Source organism: Neolamprologus multifasciatus, chromosome 6 (genome assembly GCF_963576455.1).
Source record: "Neolamprologus multifasciatus chromosome 6, fNeoMul1.2, whole genome shotgun sequence".
NCBI classification, from domain to species: Eukaryota; Metazoa; Chordata; class Actinopteri; order Cichliformes; family Cichlidae; genus Neolamprologus; species Neolamprologus multifasciatus.
The window spans coordinates 31,381,431-31,401,142 of NC_140444.1; the positions used below are offsets into that span (position 1 = coordinate 31,381,431).

The 19,712-nt window shown below is 39.4% G+C and overlaps 1 protein-coding gene and 1 pseudogene across 1 annotated transcript in view; one reads left to right on the forward strand and one right to left on the reverse strand.

Annotated features, from left to right (window-relative positions):
- Positions 1-19,712, forward strand: part of LOC146517339 (zinc finger protein GLIS2-like) — a 340,746-nt gene that overhangs the window by 187,322 nt on the left and 133,712 nt on the right. The gene's annotated exons all lie outside the window — the stretch shown is intronic.
- On the reverse strand, positions 3,480-5,343 carry LOC146517348 (uncharacterized; annotated as a pseudogene).

Sequence of the window (19,712 nt, forward strand, 5' to 3'; positions counted from 1 at the left end):
ATGGCCTGGCGAATGGGAAACATTATGGGATGTACACAAATTATCCCACAAAGATCTCTCAGATCAGGTGAACACCACTCCTCGTTGTGCCCATGTGGAGACTGAAACACAGAGGGAAGCGAATTTCACATTTTCTCCAAGGCATTTTAGGAGTAGTGAGTTAGCAGTCTCTAATCAGTTTTTGTCCATTTTTATCACTTTTAATAAAAAAAAAATTATTATTAGTTTTATTTACTGTACATTTTATTGTCTATTTAATTTGTGGTTTTCTAGTTTTATGCTTTGCTGTTATTTAATTTTTATTTTTACAGGTTTTTTTTAATGTTAAGTTTAATAAATGTTTCTTATATTTTATTGAAATATTATAAGTAGAATGTATTTTGGTAAACTATGTTGTTGTTTAAGGTATTCTCTATATAAAGTTTGACTGAATTGGACTCTTTTCATTTTTCCATTCACTTTGTGAATGGAAAAATTATTACAGAGAAAGTTAAATGAATGAGAAAGAGCACATGTGATAAGTCAGGCCTCAGTGCACTGATAGGGTACTCTAATACATACTTGCAGGACTAAGAAGACACAACTAAACCACACTGTGATTTGATTAACAGCTTTCAAAGATGAGATATATGAGCGGTTATTCTAGTGAAAACTGAACAAGTTATCTCACTTGTTTTTGTAAAATTAATTCCTCCTCAAGCTAGAGAGGCCCTGAGACCTGCGTATTTAGCTAATGTAAAAATGTAGTTTGTTGTTTTGGTCTGGGAGCTTCGTTTTAAGTGTGTATTGTATATGAGTGTAGATTTGTGTGTAGAAAAACATGTATACTGTGGGATTATATAATGTGGAATTCTGCATATTGATTTGGAATTTGAAATAAGGGGTAGAAACAAAACAAAGTCTAGATAGATCTATCTATCTATCTATCTATCTATCTATCTATCTATCTATCTATCTATCGCAAGTTAATGGGCAGCAGGATATTTCACCACAGCATTTCAGCCTCAAGTTGTCTGCAATACTTACTTAAATAACAAATAAAAAGCATGAATTTGAATTTTCATGGGTGTCACAAGATCATGTTCACTTATATTTAGATCACATGACATGGATCTAACCCATGTCATTAGGGATGGGGTTTCCTGAAAATGAAAATGTAGCCGCTTCACTGACTTCACTTTCCTACTGTTTGCATATGCCTGAGAAATACTGACTAGTTAGCTCTGAAAAATGTACACTGAGCATTTATAGTCAAAAACAGTGATGTTACTGATGTGAATAAGAATAGTGTTAAGGTTGGAGTCCACGAGAAGAGGCTAGAAATTTGGTTTATTGTGAATCTGATTTCTTCTCATGTGAAATCCAGATATGCAGTAAGAACAAATCAGTGAACAGCAGGACTTGAGATTGCTTTAGGTTTTAACTTCCTACCTTCTAATGTCTAAATCACATCCACCACTTCATTATCACAACATTATCAGCTCATGCTTCTTTATTTGTTTCCCGGGTTAACACGATATTTCCCCTACAGCTGCTATTTTTAGATAGCTTCCTGGAAGCCTGACCACTTGCACTGGGTCTGAGATGTGTGTTGGATATCCTCCAGTGTGTTTCAACAGTGACCCTTTAACTGAATTCTCAGTTTGGTGAAGAGGATAAAGTGGCAGGGAGCCAAATGCGGTGCTGAGCGACAGCTGTTTTGGCCTGCACCCCCCTCCCCCCACCAACAAAAAGACCCCCTGTTAGCATGTAGATGTACCTGCCAGAGCACAAAATAACTGTATGAACTAAAATTATTGCAAATCTAAGGAGTAAATGACATATGAGGAGTGAAATGCCGTTCACTATTTGGCCAATCACCAAGTCGACTGTGTGATCTTATGAGGTAATTATATTTGTTTGACTTCATCGAGTGTTCAGCTCCACCCGGCTGTAACTGAAACTCCATGTTGAGAGTTCTCTTGTATTGACTCACGTCTGACACCGCTGTGCATTTGTGTGTTTGTGCAAACTCACTGGACGAGATTGAGAGAGGAGAGGAAATTCGTGTGAGTTCATGTGCTCCATGAAAACTAATAAATTATTCTTTCTTTTTTTTTAAGATCTCTTCAGGCATCTCTTATTCATTTTTCTTTTATCTTAACTAAAACAAGATCACTTCTAACTAGTGCAGTCTCCTACACTGTGTGCTGCAGCAATGGAAAAACAAACATTTTTCTTCTTTTTTTTCAAAAAAAAAGTGGTCGTGCACACTTTTATTAAACTGTTAGTATTCAAAATAAAACTCAGGCTCTCCCTTAACAAAATGTTATGCTTTTTGCAAGGTAACAGTATTTATTGCTTGCAAAGTTAATATGCTATCCTGAAAAGGGGCATGAAAAATTTTTTCTTTCTTCTGTTGAAAAAATGGGAGTATGAAATTTGCCAACCAAAGTTATTGATATTGGTGCAAAGGTAACTGCAGATGGTATCCTATGCTGATAGTGGGAAGGTGAAAACTTCCTTTTAACGGGTCCAGGGAGGGGAAGCTGTCTCCTTTGGCCGGTTGGGGATGAGTGTGAGGGAGACAGGACAAAGGCATGCTGCGGAAAGAACCAGCTATTAATAATAACTCATGATTAAATGCAGAGTATATAATCACATAATGAGTGAAAAGAGGTATATGATGAATAACACTGAGTGCATCATGGGAATCCCCCATCAGTCCAAGCCTATTGCAGCATTACTAAGGGATAGTCACCTGATCCAGCAATAACTACATGCTTTGTCAAAAAGCCTAATCTTAAAAGTAGAGAGGGTGTCTGTCTCCCAAATCCAAACTGAGATCTGTCTCCCATTTTGAAAGTGAAGTGCTCTACTGGTGTGATACAGCAAGTAGGGCAGCTTTCAGATGAGATGGAGCCTGATTATTCAAGACTTTGGATGTGAGGAACAGGATTTTAAATTGGATTCAGATTTTCACAGGGAGCAACTGAGAGAAGCAAGTGTGGGAGATATATGCTCTCCTTCTAGTCCCACTAGTTCCCACCTACATTGGTGGGAACTAGTGTGTTAGCGCAGTTAGCTCGTTAATGTGTTGGCCGTCCAGCCCCATGCACGGGGCGATCCGCGGTAGCTCGTTAACAGAGATTTGCCGTGTTGTGGCTTTAATGTCATTTCAACGAGATTAACGCTGACAGCACTAGTGGGAACACAACAAATATGACTGCACATTTACGCCGACATCATCCTAGTGCAAAGACAAGTGATAAAATACTTTTTCTACTCATAAAGCCACATCTTAAAATCATTTTCATAGGTTAATTAAAAGAAGCAAATTTCTTTTTATCATGCCTTCCAAACCAAAAAAATGTAAATTATTTGTTCCAGATTCTATGATAAAATTGCAGAACCTCTAATTAAAAAAAACAACAACATGTGTTTATGTTTCATTTGTAAACTGCAAAGTAAACAGGGTCTGTATTACAGTACAACTTCTTCATCCTGGCGTTGTTCACGCTGGTGCAGGGTCCGCTCTTCGGCAAAGGTTTCTCCATTTGATTCTGTCCATGGCGTCCTCAGGTGATGCGTTGACGGTCTTAATGTCCTCCTTAATTTTGTCCATCCACCGTTTCTTTGGTCTGCCTCGAGGCCGGCATCCTTCTGGGTCGATCATCATAGCTGTTTTTGCTACAGAGTTCTCATCGCTTCGAATCACATGTCCATACCACCTCAGGCGGGACTCGAGCATCTTTTCCTTAATTGCGTATGTCTTTGTTCGTAACACGGTCCCGTCTTGTAATTGCCAAGCTCCATCAGAGCATGCACATCTCCATGGTGTTTAGGGCCTGTTCATGTGTGTTCACATGCGGAGCCATACAGGGCTACTGGGTGGACCACTGTTTTGTAGATTTTTCCCTTGAGTCGATCTGGCATTCTTGTATCGCAAAGGACACCAGTGACTTGTCGCCATTTTAACCAGGCTGCATTTATTCATGCTTGGACATTGGAGGTGATATTTCCATCGTAGCTGATGACTGAGCCCAAGTGCAACTCTTCTGTCTTCTTCAACTCTTTGTTGTCAATTATGATGGTGCCATCAGTTTGGGGGCCTGCTTCCAGGTATTCAGTCTCTGTATTACAGTACAACTAAAGATCTAAATCATGTAGAACATCAACCACCTGCTGGGTGAACTGTCTAGTTTTTATGGTGTGTCCCAAAAAAAAAAAAAAAACGAGTTGAGCACTTGGAACGAGCAGGAAGAAAACAACATTCCTCTATTTTTATCTTGGAAAATAAACAGTAGAGGCATTACACTCCGGATGGCAGAGCGGTTTTCCTGGGAATACATTCATCAATCTGACAAACATGTCATACTCTCTAACCTCCATCTGATCTCATCTGCTGCACTGTTGCTAAAAACAATATGAAAAAAATGAGGGGCATAACTTGGCAACATTACGGTACAACAAAGCCTCTATAACTCTTAAGAAATAGTTGAGGCTGTAATTACGTAGAAACAACTGGACTGATTATTTATGTAACACAGGAAACTGGAGATAAAAACATGGCTCGGATTTTAAAGAGTCATGTTTTTAAGAGCAAAGACCAAGACTTTATAAGTCTTCACTAGGAGAAACATAAGATTTGGAATGAACATCATGCTAACGTCACTGGTGCTGTGTGCACTTTCTGGTGATATAAAACAGTGGAAATAGGTGAAATAGGTGAAATAGGTGTCACTCAAAACACTTCAGACTACAAGTAAGATTTTTACCATAGATTAATGCAAGTGTACCTCACATTCTTGTCCAATGAGGAATCGTCGATAAACCTAACATGCTCATCTTTGGTCTGCAGAAGCGAACCAGAGTGCCAGCAGAAACTCTAGATTTACTCAATGGGCCAAATTAGCATTTAGCTGCAACTGATAATTGTCAAACATAATTACTAAAAAGCAGTGCACATTAGCAGACGAGGCACAAGAGGACCTGATGATGCTGTGAGTAGTATGCTACCCAAAATAATACAGTGCAGGTTTTTGTTTAATGGAAACTGTCATTCTGTCCTACCTTCAGCTCCTCATAGCACAGGACTTACAAACTTTCACAAGGCTGTTCCATCCATTTCTTCAGATATGAGTGGGGTATACCCTCTCATAGGTCACCAATTGTTCATAGTGCTAACGCAGGCAGACATTCACACCTATAAACAATTTCAAATCATCAATTAAGGTAATTAACTGCATGTCTTGTCCACACAAGCACACAAACCCAACACAAAGACCACAGGCTGGATTAAAATCCAGGACCTTCTGGCTGTGAGGAGACAGTGCTGACAATTGTGCCATCCAACATGGCCATTATTTCTGTAGAAATACTGTCCTTCAGAGCTCTAAATGTGATTTTAATTGTTTTATATTGTTTATCATACACTGTTAAGATAAGTTGAACTAAAATGAGCTGTCTGGATGTATTGGTGAATGGTAAATGGCCTGTATTTGTATAACGCTTTACACAACCAGTCATCCACCCTTTCACACACACATTCACACACTGGTGATGGCAAACTACATTGTAGCCACAGCCACCCTGGAGTGCACTGACAGTGGCGAGGCTGCCGGACACTGGCGCCACCGGGCCCTCGTATTGACGACACAGGTCTGCTGTGCTACTTAGTGGTGACCCAAAGAAAAGTCTGCCACAGAAACAGATTTTGGAGACCATAAATTGAAGTGTAGGTGATGTATACTAAATGTGAAGCAAATGGAAAAATGAAAATGTTTCAAATTCTACATCTACGAGATCAAGAAGAAACTGGTATGAAGCCATTAAATTAAAAATTAAGACATTATCCAGTGTGGAATGATCAGAAAAGAGACAAAGATAACTGCCTTTGTTTTTTTCTCTCATATCTTCATTCTTGACCTTAACAGAAGGCACTGTGCTAACTTATTTCTACAGTAGATTACTGATATTAACCAAAGCTGACTTCAGTTCTCTCCCATTCCTTGGGAACTGTCAAAAGGCATTAGAAGAACTGAAGTAACTAGCAAACATGAAACAAAACCTAAAAGCTGGTGGGCCTCTGCATGTCTCCTCCACGACTATTATTAAGCTAGGATGACTCTGTAAGGTCACATTTAACAGTGTTATGAGTGAGGCATGACTCATACATAACAATGACATGGCTTACTGAAGGGGAGAGGAAGGTTGAAAGCAGGTAGAAAATAGTAAGATTGTATAAATAATTTTATCATCACAGGGTGATTTCTGAGTAAGAGTATCTGAGGCTTTGATGCAAGTAACAACAGCTTCCCTCTTGGTACTGCAGTAGTTTCCTTTGTGAAGCGCAGGTGAAACATGCTTCACCATCTCCTGCAGTTTTTTTTTTCGTTAACAGAGACATGTAAATAAATTGCAGCCTCGGGGCATGACAGTAGGTCAAGTTTCTTTTATCTCATCACTGGAATGAAACAAGCATGCTTTTACCCCACATACGACACCAAATAGAGACACCAGTGTTGTTTGACTTGAATTCCTGTCAGTGAAATAGGCCACAACATGCACATGGATCCATCCGTGTTTGTTTTTCCAGTAAGAATCCTGTGGATTTCTGCGCAGTTTTGTTTCACAAGCTGCAAAAGTGCAGATTCCAATTTATTGAAAAGATGTTTTCTCTGTTACATCTGTCTTTGAGAGAAAACTATGGTTCGGGCGACATGCAGATTTTGTTTTGTTTTTAATAACAGTGATTTGTACAGTCCACAAATTGACTGTGAAAAGTCACATCAGTTATCATAAATACACATCAAACCGTGACTGTTTGGCTCTCACTAAATAATAACTAAAATAACATTGGAATACTGGTTAAATTATTATTCTGCATGTTGCCTCCTTGTAGGTGTTACACTGTTACCCACAAACAGTTCAAATTTCGAAAACTTTATTGAATTCAGTATATTATAACTCTGGAAAGTAAATACACTCTTGATTATAGAATTGTGTATAATTGCCTTTGCAGCAGTAGCCTCCATAATATATTTCTATAGCCAGATGTGCTATAAAACTGTTTCAATTTATCAATGGAACAGCTGTGTGAAGGACCAAAAAGCTCTCCAGAGAGTGATCCGTACAGCAGAACGTTGCTGCAGGATTGCTCTCCCCCCGCTTCAGGACACCTACACCAGGAGATGCCAGACTAGAGCAGCGCAGATACTGAAGGACCCGTCCCATCCTGGCAACAAACTGTTCCAACTTCTGCAATCTGGTAGAAGGTTCCACATCATCCGGGCAAGGACAGAGAGACTCAAGAGGAACTTCTATCCCCAAGCCATGTCAGGTTACATTTCACTGTGTGTTATACTTGTATAACTATGCATGTGACATGCAAGAACCTTGAACCTTGAACCTTGAATGTTTCTGGGATGTCTTAAATGAACCGTTGTTTTCAGGTCTTTCCATGGCATCTAAGTTGGGTTTAAGATCAGTTTTTGTTATTCTCCCTGTGCTATCATAGAACTCTCTTTGGGCGCTTTAATTTCCTTTCAAAGTCCCAGAAAAAATGCCTTAGATTAATTAGTGATTTCAAATTGAATATGAACATGAATAATTGTCTTTTTGTGTGTTACCACTGTGCTACTCTGGCAGTCTGTCTGCGCTGTTTCCAACCTCTTTCCCATTCTTAGCTGGTGGAAGCTCCAGACAGTCTGCAAGCCTGAACTGGATAAGCAGATGAGGAAATACATGGCTGTACAAACTGATGGACTGACATCTGTCTTTGACTTTGATTTAGATGGAAGTAGTGAAGTAGTGAATAGTGAATGGAGTAGTGAATACAGAAATTCTTGTGCAGAAATTCCAAAGGGTTCAAAAAATGTTTCCTGCAACACGTAAGCATACATGCATTCATATAGAGCAATGTTAATTAAAAATAATCAGGTAATCCCATTTCCTGTTCTTTTTTTTTTGTTGTTCAGTCAACACGGGTCTTCTCGAACATGGGGAAAGTAATTGTAAATATAGAACTAAAAACAATCTGCCTATTCACCCAGTAAAGCCAGCTTCAACTATTTATATTATCACATACTAAACAACATGAGGCAAACACATGACAGACATTATAAACTATACTTGCACGTCAGAAAGGTCCGTCATAACTGTAAAACCAGAGGTGCAAACAAAAGGTCTATTTGTACTATAGGAGCCAAGACTAAGTGCATAAAACAGTTGGGAAATAGCTTTCTTGTACAAAAGCCCATTAGCGAAATTCAATTTTAAGGCTCAAAACACTGAATAAGAGTAAGACTGTGTCTCCAAACATGTAACAAAATTTGCATATAAGCTCAGAAATAGTTTCTTCATCTGGATAAAACATGAAGTGTCCAAAAAAAAAGAAATGACTGTATGTACCCAGGATATCTTTCATTATCTGGCTTCACTAACACAAGCTATTGGGATAAACCCAAAGTATCTAAATCTAGCTATCAAAGTACATTTTCATGAGAAATGATTTGTTGGTATGTGGCAATTTTGTACCCAACAAATTAGATCTGCAACATAGGTTACCACGGTGATATAAAAATTCTTAAAACTAAAACCCGGGTTTAACCTTAAGTTACCTTGATAAGCTTGAATCCTGTTTTGTAGTACTGGCAATAGGAAACTTGCAGGGTATAAGGTACAGTGAAGAAAGAACAAATTATGCTCATAACATTTGAACATGACTTGCTAGTCATTTCTTATTTTTAGCCTTTATGCTAAGTCATGCTAACCATAATCTTTGTGTTTTTTAAGAGCAAAGGAAAATTCTGTTCATTTTATCTAGAAACTGGTATTGTTCCAAATCTAGAAATAAATATTGTCAAAAACTTTAGCTGTTCTTTTAGTTAAAAGCAAAAGTATCTTACAGATTGTTCTTTCACTTCTTCCAATAAAACGTCAAAAGGAATTTAAACAAGACAACATAATCAAATAAAACATTAGAAAATGCTTTAAGGAGATAAGAAACATTATGAGTCTTTATAGGTTTAATTTCTCTTTTTTTGTATTTAAGTACTTTGTCACATAACCCTTTTTATATGACAAAGTACTTAAAAGTACTTACAAAGTAAGTATGGGGCGATCGTGGCTCAAGAGTTGGCAGTTCGTCTTGTAATCGGAAGGTTGCCGGTTCGAGCCCTGGCTCTGACAGTCTCGGTTGTTGTGTCCTTGGGCAAGACACTTCACCCGTTGCCTACTGGTGGTGGTCAGAGGGCCCGGTGGCGCCAGTGTCCGGCAGCCTCGCCTCTGTCAGTACACCCCAGGGCAGCTGTGGCTACAATGTAGCTTGCCATCACCAGTGTGTGTGAATGGGTGGATGACTGAATGTGTAAAGTGCTTTGGGGTCCTTAGGGACTAGTAAAGTGCTATACAAATACAGGCTATTTACCATTTAATTTCCTCAGTCTATTTAAGCAGCTACTGTGAACAGTCGTGATATGTTCTTCTGACTCAGCTGTTCTACCCAGCTCTTTTGCACTCTGTCTCCTGAGGTTATTGATGTTGAGTAGCAATGGACTCTCCAGACTGAGCATCATTTCCAATGTTCTGTGAAGCTGCTGGCCAAAGACAACAATGGGTTCTTTAAGTTTCCCCAAAAACCACTTTAATCAATACCATGGCCGTTGCTAATAACTGCTAAATGGTGTGATGTGGAGAAAGTTTGGGATCAAGCCAACATTTTGAGTTCATTTGAAACACAAAGGTCGTGTCCAAATTCATGGTCTGCATCCTCCTGAGGCCGTAGACCGATTATGTCACAGCGACGCGCCGAAGGCTGTCCAAGTTCGTAGACTTCTCCGAATGCAGCCGACAAATGCGTCCTCCTTTTCCCCGAATTTGAAGGACTCCCGGTACATCATTTTCAGATCTCCGCGGACTTTCGCTACTCAGGTTAAACCTAATATAATATAATATATACAACCTAAAAATGTTATTGTTGGGCTTTTTTCAGTGTTTAATTTGTTCGTGAGTCAATCGGTTTGGCTGAGATTAAAGTTATTATATTAGATTAGATAAAATAAAACTTTATTAATCCCCTGGGTGGGTTCCTCCGGGATTTTCACACAGCTGAATAAACATCAAACAGAAAACTGATTAAACAGAAGTGTGAGACGGTCGAGAATTTACACCAGTGTCCTGTTATATTTTAGATAGCAAGGAGCAGACGGCTGAGTTTATTAAACTCCACAGAGACAGCGGTGACGCTAATCAGAAGGCTAGACCGTCCAATTTCCCCAGCCGTTTACTTCTGGCCTGCCCGACCTTCTGAGGACCCGGCCCACGTAGACCACGAATGCCGGGTCCTCAGTAGGATGCAGCCCATGAATTTGGACACGACCAAAGAGTTTGTGGTAGAATGTTTGTTGGCCATATTCAGACCATACTGCCTCAGATGGTTAGAATGTTTCGCGCTTGAAAACTCCCCTGTGCATCCGCAGTCTTGTCCACTGAATGGGCTTTATTGGGGGGGAAAAAATGAAGGTTAAAGGGGATATTTGATCACTGGGGATTCTCATATATCATTGATTTTAACAGCTACTTGTGGAAATTTTAGAGAGGACCTTTTTTGGTGCACTTTCCAGTCCCCCGTTTTCTCTCTCTTCCATTAAACTTTGGAACACATGTAAACTCATTGAAATTAGATGTTGATTACCTATGAATGGAGAGGAAATAAGAGTTGCATTCAGACCAGATGTCTTGTTTTTGCATCTCATTCTGAGGTAAACCTGAGAAGAATTCACCTTCACTACTGAGTGCTTGTGTCAGATTGGTTTTCTAGAAAGAGAAAAAAAAAAGGTTGATTCCTCCAGTCAATGCTGTGAAGTGAAAGTGCTTTATGCTTCATGTTTAAAAAGTTGAAAAACTTTTAATTACTGCAATATCAGGCCTGGAAAAATGTGCAATTCTGATATATGGGTCTGTAACTGCAACAATTAACTCATATATAACATGACATGAGATATATTTAAGTTTGTTTTCCATGTTTATAATTTCTAACTTCTAGAGTGTTTTGGTGACAAGGAAATCAAATACTGAGTGACCTGCCTGAATTATAGTGTACTAGTGAGCATTTACTTGTTGAATTAGTCAAAGAAAAGTAACATAGACAGATGGTGATCAGGTTTGAACTGCACACATTGTGAAACTGTTAAGCAAACCTTAATGAGGTGGATATGTTGAGCCTGCACTGGACATGTGTGAGTACTTAAATTGTTTCTGGCAGCTCTTTGAGTTTGGCGTCTGAAAACATAACAGCAGTGGAGCGAATGGAAGAAATGAAAACATGCTGAATAAGCCCAAGAAGCACTGTGTTGTAAAAATTGAGAAATCAAAAGATGACTCATTGGTCAAAGTGCATACCAAACTATGAGCTTTGTTCTCTTTTGAATGCATTTACACTTGAGTTGGCTGAAATCTGAACTAGGTTTTCAGGGATCAGCAAAGCAGATAGGTCAGGGTGATCGTTCTTTTCCTGGTAAACCCTTTCCCTTTTGTTCATCTCTTGAGTCCAGTTCAAAGAGGCTACACCCAGTCTGTCTTATCTACTCTCTGATTTTTAATATTTAGTAAGTAAGTCATCGCCACCTCTGCATCTGTCTCCATAGACTTCAAACTCATTAATTGCTGCATTTTCTGCCATTTGTTCGCCATTCACCATTAATTGCAAAGAAAGTCCCGTTTAAAATGTAGTTACAGGACTTGCACATGAATAAGGGTGAAATATTATGCAGCTAGTGGTTTATCTGGCTGTTGAGGACTCTACTGTTGACATAGATGCTAAAAAGCATCAACACAACCTCCATGAGAAAACTCAGCAGTCAATACTTGAAGTGAACAGGGGAGGCAAAATGTTATTCCCACTATCCCATTTCACTTATAATTCTTCCCATTTCACAACACAATATATTTTTTTGTTGACCTGAGAAAGCTTTCAGGGTAGGTATGCTGGAATCCAGTTCTGTCCAAAAGGAGGGAGAGATCTAAAGTCTTGGACACAGGCTCATAAATATGTCCAATGAATATCCATCTACTGTGCACTAGTGTGACTGAGCCATGAGTCACACTAGAGTAACTACAGGACAACAACCTCCTTGTGTCTCCGACAAACTTGTGGTTACTCAGTTATTTTACCTAATTTGGAGCAACTAATCAGATGCCCACACATTAAGCTTGTAACACCATCAATATGCTTAACTGCACATGTTGCATGACGCAAGGCAACGTGTAGTGGGCCTCACTGCTTCAAACAATAGTGGGCTGACTTGGGACAGTCTAAGTTGGGGACTTGAGTCAGATGGTTGTATTCTGGTTATGTTTCTTTGCAACCGCAAGGCTGCTAAGCTCTTATGTTACTTTGCAGTTAAATCACTGCTCTGCAGCAGTTACGTCACTGTTTGTGGAGAAATTTATGTTTCAGTTTTATGAGGTTCTGTCTGAATTTTTACATACCGTCAGCATTGCATTATTTTGAAATGTGTTACTGTAATTACATTACATTTTTCAGTAAGACAGTAGTGTAACATGTTATTGTAATAAATTCAGTAATGACATTACAGTTACAATTAAATTATGACTTGCTTAAAAGGTTCTTCAGTCATCTGAACAGGTGAAGAGAATGAAAAAATACACATTAATTGTGTATTTCTTCCTCTGGCTTACTGGTCCTGTAATCAACTGATCTCAGGTGTTCGTGGAAAAGGAGAATAGCTGAGTGGGCTACAGTGTTTTTGGGAGTGGAAATGTATTTTTATTCTTATTTCACAAATGGACAAGACTGCAGTGATAAAGTCAAAACTGAGTCCAGAACAGAAAGAGCTTCACTATACTGGTAACACAACGTCAACGAGTCAACTCATTGCCACCACAAACTGAGAGCAGACTGATTGCTGATTGACTCCATCTGATTACTGAGGAACTGAATGTGATGATTGCAGAAAAAAAACAACTATTTTAAAGACAATGAAATCACGTATTTATTGCACCTGGTCACAGAAATTTCAGTTGTGCCACTGTCTCTAACCACTGTTTTCCCCTGTGTAACTGCAGCGTTTCTCTTTTTACCCACTGAGCAGAAAAAGATAGTAATTGTAATGTAATCAGCAGTGGTTTCAGGGTATATTAATCTATCAGAGAAACTACACATGAATTTACATCAATGTGCCACAGATTTGGCAAAATACCTTTTTTTTCATCATGAGTCATCATCCTTCTTCAGAGTTTGGTCACATTCAAAGACAACATTGGTGTTTATGAATGTGGCATGAATGTGCCATTGGTTTAATGGTAGGCACATTTTGATTTACACCAATATTTTTTGATAGCCACAGTTAGCATCCTTACAATGTCACAGTGAAATAAGCTAACTGAGCTCACTATCAAGCACTAGCATTAGCTTGATTGCCCCCATTTTTAAAACTGGTTCATGTCAAAAACACCAAGCTTAAAGAAGTGTGTATAATATCCTCACAGCATCACTTAGGCAGATGATAAGCACCTGGCACCTCCTGAGGTAATAAATGTTTTATCAGCTAAATACTTTCTGCTTTACCATCTTTTTATAGTAAATTTATTGTCACGATCCTGGGTCTTTTTTTTTATGGATGTTCATGGTTTATGTTTTAGCTCATTGGGTTTTCTAAGTTCATTTGTTTATTACTTTCCCCTTGTGTTTTCAACTCCTGTGTTAAGTCTCTCTTGTCTTTATGTGTTTCATGTCTGCATGTCTTTTAAGTTCATGTTGTCATGTCTGCATTTCATTATGTTTCCTGTTTTATTTTGAAAGAGGTCCAGTGTTCCTCTTTTCATTGTGTTTAGTTTTACACTTTAGTTTTACACTTCCCCCGTATGTTGCCACTTCTCCTGATCACCTCGTGTGTATTTAAGTCCTCAGTCTTGCTGTGTTCAGTGTCGTGTCATCCCTCATATATGTCTGTGTGTTTTGTTTGCCAAGCCTGCCAAGTTTATTTTGTATCGCCAAATTTTGTTTATTTTCTCCAGTGTTCAGCAATAAAGCTTCCATTATGAGTCTCAGCTTGGCCTCTGCGTTTGAGTTTTTCGGGTCCTTTCATGCCTCCCTCCACACAGACCATGACAATTATGCCACAAAATTTAGGAATTTAGGAACTTGAGATGTGCAAAGATGAAAACTTCTGAGTGTCACGGCTAGACATTTTAAAAACTCTCCGTTCTTCATCACAGCACTTCAGAAAGAAAAACCTTCATATGTATCTTGTGTTTTTTCCTCATAATATAGCATAGAGGAAAAGTCCTTTATCTGAATGTGTGCAGTTTGTTTTTTCAGTTACTCCCCTTTGGTGAGATCATCACTCTGCGTCAGGTTGGCGGTGAGTTGGGTGCTGTCCCACAGCTGTGCAGCATCAGGCTGGAAATCCCCGCATCCTCAGTCCAGAGCCTTGAAGAGTGTGCATACATAAGCATTCACTATGTGGGGTGGTGTGTGTGTGTGTGTGTGTGTGTGTGTGTGTGTGTGTAAGGGACGGAGATAGAATGGCTGGTTGTGCCTGTGGAGTTTGGCTGCTGGTGTGTGTATTTAGGTGCTGTTTTGTGTGTCCATGTGCTGTTATGTTTGTGTGTAGGTGGATGGTTTGAATCCTGGATTCTTGCAGCACATGTGGGCCCAGCATGTGGTTGTGTGTGGCCTGCTTGGAGGAGGCGTGTGGCATGTGTTAAGTGGAGAGAAAGAGGGGCCTAAAGAACAGAAAGCCATCAAAACTGTTATCTTCTTTAGCCTTCCTGTGTCTGTGTGTACTTGTTTATACATCTTTGTGAGGATCAAAAGTTGGCATGCCACTATACCTGTGGGGACCAAATGACGTCGTCACAAAAATGAAGTCATTTTTTAGGCTCAAAATGTGTTTTTAAGATTAGGGTTACAGTTATGTTATGGTTAGGTTCAGGGTAAGGGTTGGAGCTAGGCATTCTTTTCTGATGGCTAGGATTAAGGTAATAAGCTAGGCAATGCATTATGTCAGTTTTTGTCCTCACTAAGATATGAAAACCAGTGTGTGTGTGTGTGTGAGCTAGAGCGAGAGAGGGGAGTGGGCAGAGAAACTAAGGACAAGGCCTGTTTATAAAAGAAACACTGCTAACTTTTCCTTCCTTCCCTTCAGTTCTTATCATTGTTGAATTCACCCTGGTGCCCCCGCACACGTTCGTACACTGGCTCAATATTTACACTTGGATCTGCAGAGCCAGTTTTCCCCCTCCTTTTTTGTTCCTACCTCCTGCTTTAATGCCCCCTCTCCATCTCTCTCTCACACTTTTGCCCTCGTTTTCTAAACTTTGCTGCACTCCCCTGGAAAGCCTTCCTGCTCCCCTCGAGCTCCAACGCCCACACTTTCCCCACTGCTTGTTCACATAAGAAACTCCACACACACTCTCACACATACTCATGACAAGTACCATTTGCTTCTAGTTAGTGTTGCGTTTTTGGCTTTTCTGCAGCTTTTAGTCAAACACCTCTCTCTGTGTGATTTGGAGCCTCAGATAATTGGTTAACAGTGACAAAGTACAACTAAACTAAGAGGTTCTACAGGATGTGGCCTTTCAAATTCAAATTAGCTTTCAAATTAAATTCAAAGTGGTAATACATAATAGGCTAGTTTTGCCATTTAATGCCAAATTTTTCTTGCCAATCTCTCTAATTAGTCAAACGCTTGTCAATCAAACACTGTGGGTGGTAATGGGAAATGTTGTTCTTTTGTGAGGCGAGCCTTGTCTGAAAAGCCATCAGCGTGAAAAATGTGAAATTCTTAAATAAAGTGGGAAAATGTACAAGCTGCTACAGTGAACCCTTGCTTATTGCTCCTTTGTTATTCAGCGTGGTGCCATGGTAGTTAGCACTGTTGCCTCACAACAAGAATGTCTTGGGTTCAAAGGGCCTTTCTGTGTGGAGTTTGCATGTTCTCCCCATATCTGCATCGGTTCTATGCGGGCACTCCATCTTCCTCGAATGGTCCAAAATGCTGTCACAGACATTAAGGTTAGAGTTCCTTTTACACAAAGCTGTGGAAAGGGCCATGGAGTTTGGGGGTGCTAGTGTGTGTGGGTCCATGCCGCCCAGTCATATGGCTTGAAGATAAACACTGACAAGACAATGGTGTTGACAACAGATGGGTCACATGACAACGTCCACCTCGACGGCATCCAGATAGAGCAAGTTCAGCAGTTCAATTCAATTCAATTCAATTCAATTTTATTTATATAGCACCAAATCACAACAAAAGTCGCCTCAAGGCGCTTCATAGATATTACGAGTATCACTTCAAGACCACCTTTGAAATGAGGACATCCGACGGAGTTGTGACAACCAACCGCCAATTGAGGAGAAAATTCAAAAACGTAGATTGCGATTGTTTGGCCACGTGTGCCAAATGGACGCGCACCATCTACCACACCAAATCCTCTGGTGTAAACGACCCACCCAGTGGAGAATCCAACAAACGACACAGAAGAAAATATGGCTAAAACAGGTCGAGGATGACATCAGAGATCGCAGAATAAATCTCGACGAGGCTAGGACAATCGCGAACGATCGCAATGCATGGAAACGAGTTGTGAAGGAAATTTGACAACCATTGGCACCCACAGCAGCGTATGGGCTTAGGAGTTGATCCAGGCCTAACACCAACTAGGGATCAAAGAAGAAGAAGAGGAAGAAGTGTGTCTATGTGTGCATATATGTAAGACAAGAACCAAATTGTGCGTATTATACTTAAAAGACAAATTTGCAGTCAAATTCCAAGTTGCGGCTAAAGTTTGCTTAATGAGAAAACATTACCTTCATCTGCATGCTATGATACTCCAAATGTGATTTGGCACTGAGAGGTTTCTTCATGACGGTTATTGTGCAAAGAGTTCAAAATGTCTCTGAGAGCATTTATCAGGGACATGTCTGTGAGTCTTTTTTGTGCTCAATCACAATTTTAATCACAAGTTGGAGAAGGATTGCTTGGATGAGGCCAACATGGGGAACATGTCCATGAAGTGGGATGAATCTCCTTATTGTGCTGGTCTCCTCCTGTCCTCTTTGTTTAATACACTGGCAGTATTCAACTGATTAAAAATATTAAAAATGTTTTTGTCTTACTACTATGGCTTATGATAAGACTAACACAATAGGTCATTTTGAAAAATGCATTACTTTTAACTGTCAGATTACTTTGTTACATCATTTAACTATAATAATTAAAATGTCATTATTTGGTGTAATTCTTTTATTTTGCATTTGGCAGGGATTTTTATGATATTCACCTCACAGCACACATCTATTTCCAACTGCCTCGTTTTTATGATTTTCTTAAATTTCATATTCAGCGTTAGTTTCATATTTAAAGGCTACACAAACTATAATGTAACTGTGACATCATTGAGAATACATCAGCAAACATAAAGGTTGTGTGAGAGGCTTTTCAATGGGCTGTTAGGGTAGGTTTTGACACAAACATTACTTGATCAAAGTTAGAGAAAGATCATGGTTTGGATTAGTCTTGCATTTTGATTAGGCCATGGGTTTCCCACTCTTATAAAGTCTTCACTTCAAATAATTTCAACATGAATAAGTACTTGATGACAGTAGTGAAGAAAAACTCATTTTTTAACCAGATAAGAAACCTCTGAAAAAAGCATTTACATCAGCATTTTGCAAACTGTTCCAAGCCAATAAGTGTGCTTGCAGTGCAATCTGATGATAAAGCAAGAGCTAATGTTAGAAGAAGTACTTTTTTTTGAATAATTGCAGGACAGTTTTATAGATTTTTTCCCACTGGCACTCAGAGATACTTCCATTATTGGAAAAATAATTTACAGCTGTAACATATCCTTCCACTTTCTTACCAATGGCTCTAAATAGTTAAAACATTTCTAATCCAAAATGAATAAACACCTGGTATTTTATTATTCAGGAGAGGGCCAACCGCATTTTTCTGCCAGTGAAAAGTGAAACGTGTTTTGGATTCTGTTCAGCTACTTGCACTGTATACAGATAGAAATCTATATGCGCAACATGGACGTCACTCATTCATTTCCTTCTCAGGGCCTTTTAATTGGAAACAGCACTCCACACTTCCTCACATCCCCCCGCCCCCTCATTTCTGTCCTCATTATTTCCATATCTCTCTTTCTCTCACTTTTAACTACACCCCCACTAAAGTTTCCTGCTGAAAAAGCCTTGCAGACAAGAATCATGACTTACTTTTTGACAAGTCCTCACAAAGAGAAATTAATCTTTCTCTCTCACATTTCTCACGCTGGAGCTTTAACCTCTGGGCTGACGCAATGCGATGCCGAGCATCTTACTTGAGGACATTGCAGCAGGATGATGTGTTGCTGTCATGGACGCCAGAGAAGCCTCATTTGGAATGAACTTAGTCATTAAACCTCTGTGGAGTCAGTACTTGACCTCCAAAATACTACAGAGAACAGTGCTGCACGCTGAGCTGGCTAATGATCTTTTGATGAGCATCCTGGAGGAAGCTGGGAAACCAAGTAATAGAGAAACTTCTTCCTGCATTTCCTCTTGACTCTCAGCTGAATGCATTATTCCCTATAGTGTGTGTGTGTGTGTGTGTGTGTGTGTGTGTGTGTGTGTGTGTGTGTCCGCTTCTTTAACAAGCGGATGCTTGTTAAAGAATCCATACTGCTATACATTTAGAAGAAAACAAGCAAGACCTTCAAAAAAGTCTTTGACAGTTGATATAAATCTGACTATTGACTTTTTCCTGCTATTCCTACTATAAGGCCCCTCCATCTGACCCTTCTTTATCTGGATCTAAATGTGGAGTTGATTGTGATTGGATGGTTTTGTGCATTTTGCGGTGTTTGAATTGGTTTACTCTACTATCTTATCTTGTTTTATTTATGTTTATTTTTCTTTTCAGTCAGGGGTATCTTCCCACGATCTGGCTGGGATGGAGCCAGAAATAGGGAGATCCTCGGCAGCCAGAGGGGAGGCAAGAGGAGGACAAGTGTCACTAATCGTTGTCTCCCTTTAACCCTAATACCACACACAGACACATAGCAACATTCCCATCAGTTACTAGGACATGAAATCGACTTAGTCACTTAACACTTCCTGGATATTTATCCTAAATATCCCTACTCTAACCTTAAACCACATATCCACTCTAAACTTTAGTTATCCACATAATCAGGACTTTCAGTGTTCTCACAATTTGACTGTATAAACAGATTTAGGTCCCCATGGCTAATACAACTGCACACTTTGCACACTTGTAAATCCCCATGATACTGACAGTAAGCCACATTCATCTCTGAGCCAAGTTGCAACTGGCTCCAACTCATCACCCCATTCACATTATGACTGATAAGACTTCAACTGTGTGACACGTAAGAAAGAGTAATGATCCCTCAAAAAATAAAGGTCAGGCCAAGAGGACATTAGTCTTTATCTAGTATTTTCATTCCTTAGCCACAGCATCAGTGATGTAGCAGTGATGATACAAATGACAATTAAAGACACTTTGGGTTAAGACCCATTAAGTGATCGTTGTGTGCAAGCTTGATCAGATTTCTTTCCTTATTGCCCAACCCCCTAAAAATTATATATATTTTTTTTTAAAAAGATCTTCTTATACATTTACATACACTGCCTAATTTCATGCCAACATGGAGTACAGTAGTTCAAATGACTAATACAGTAACATGTTAGG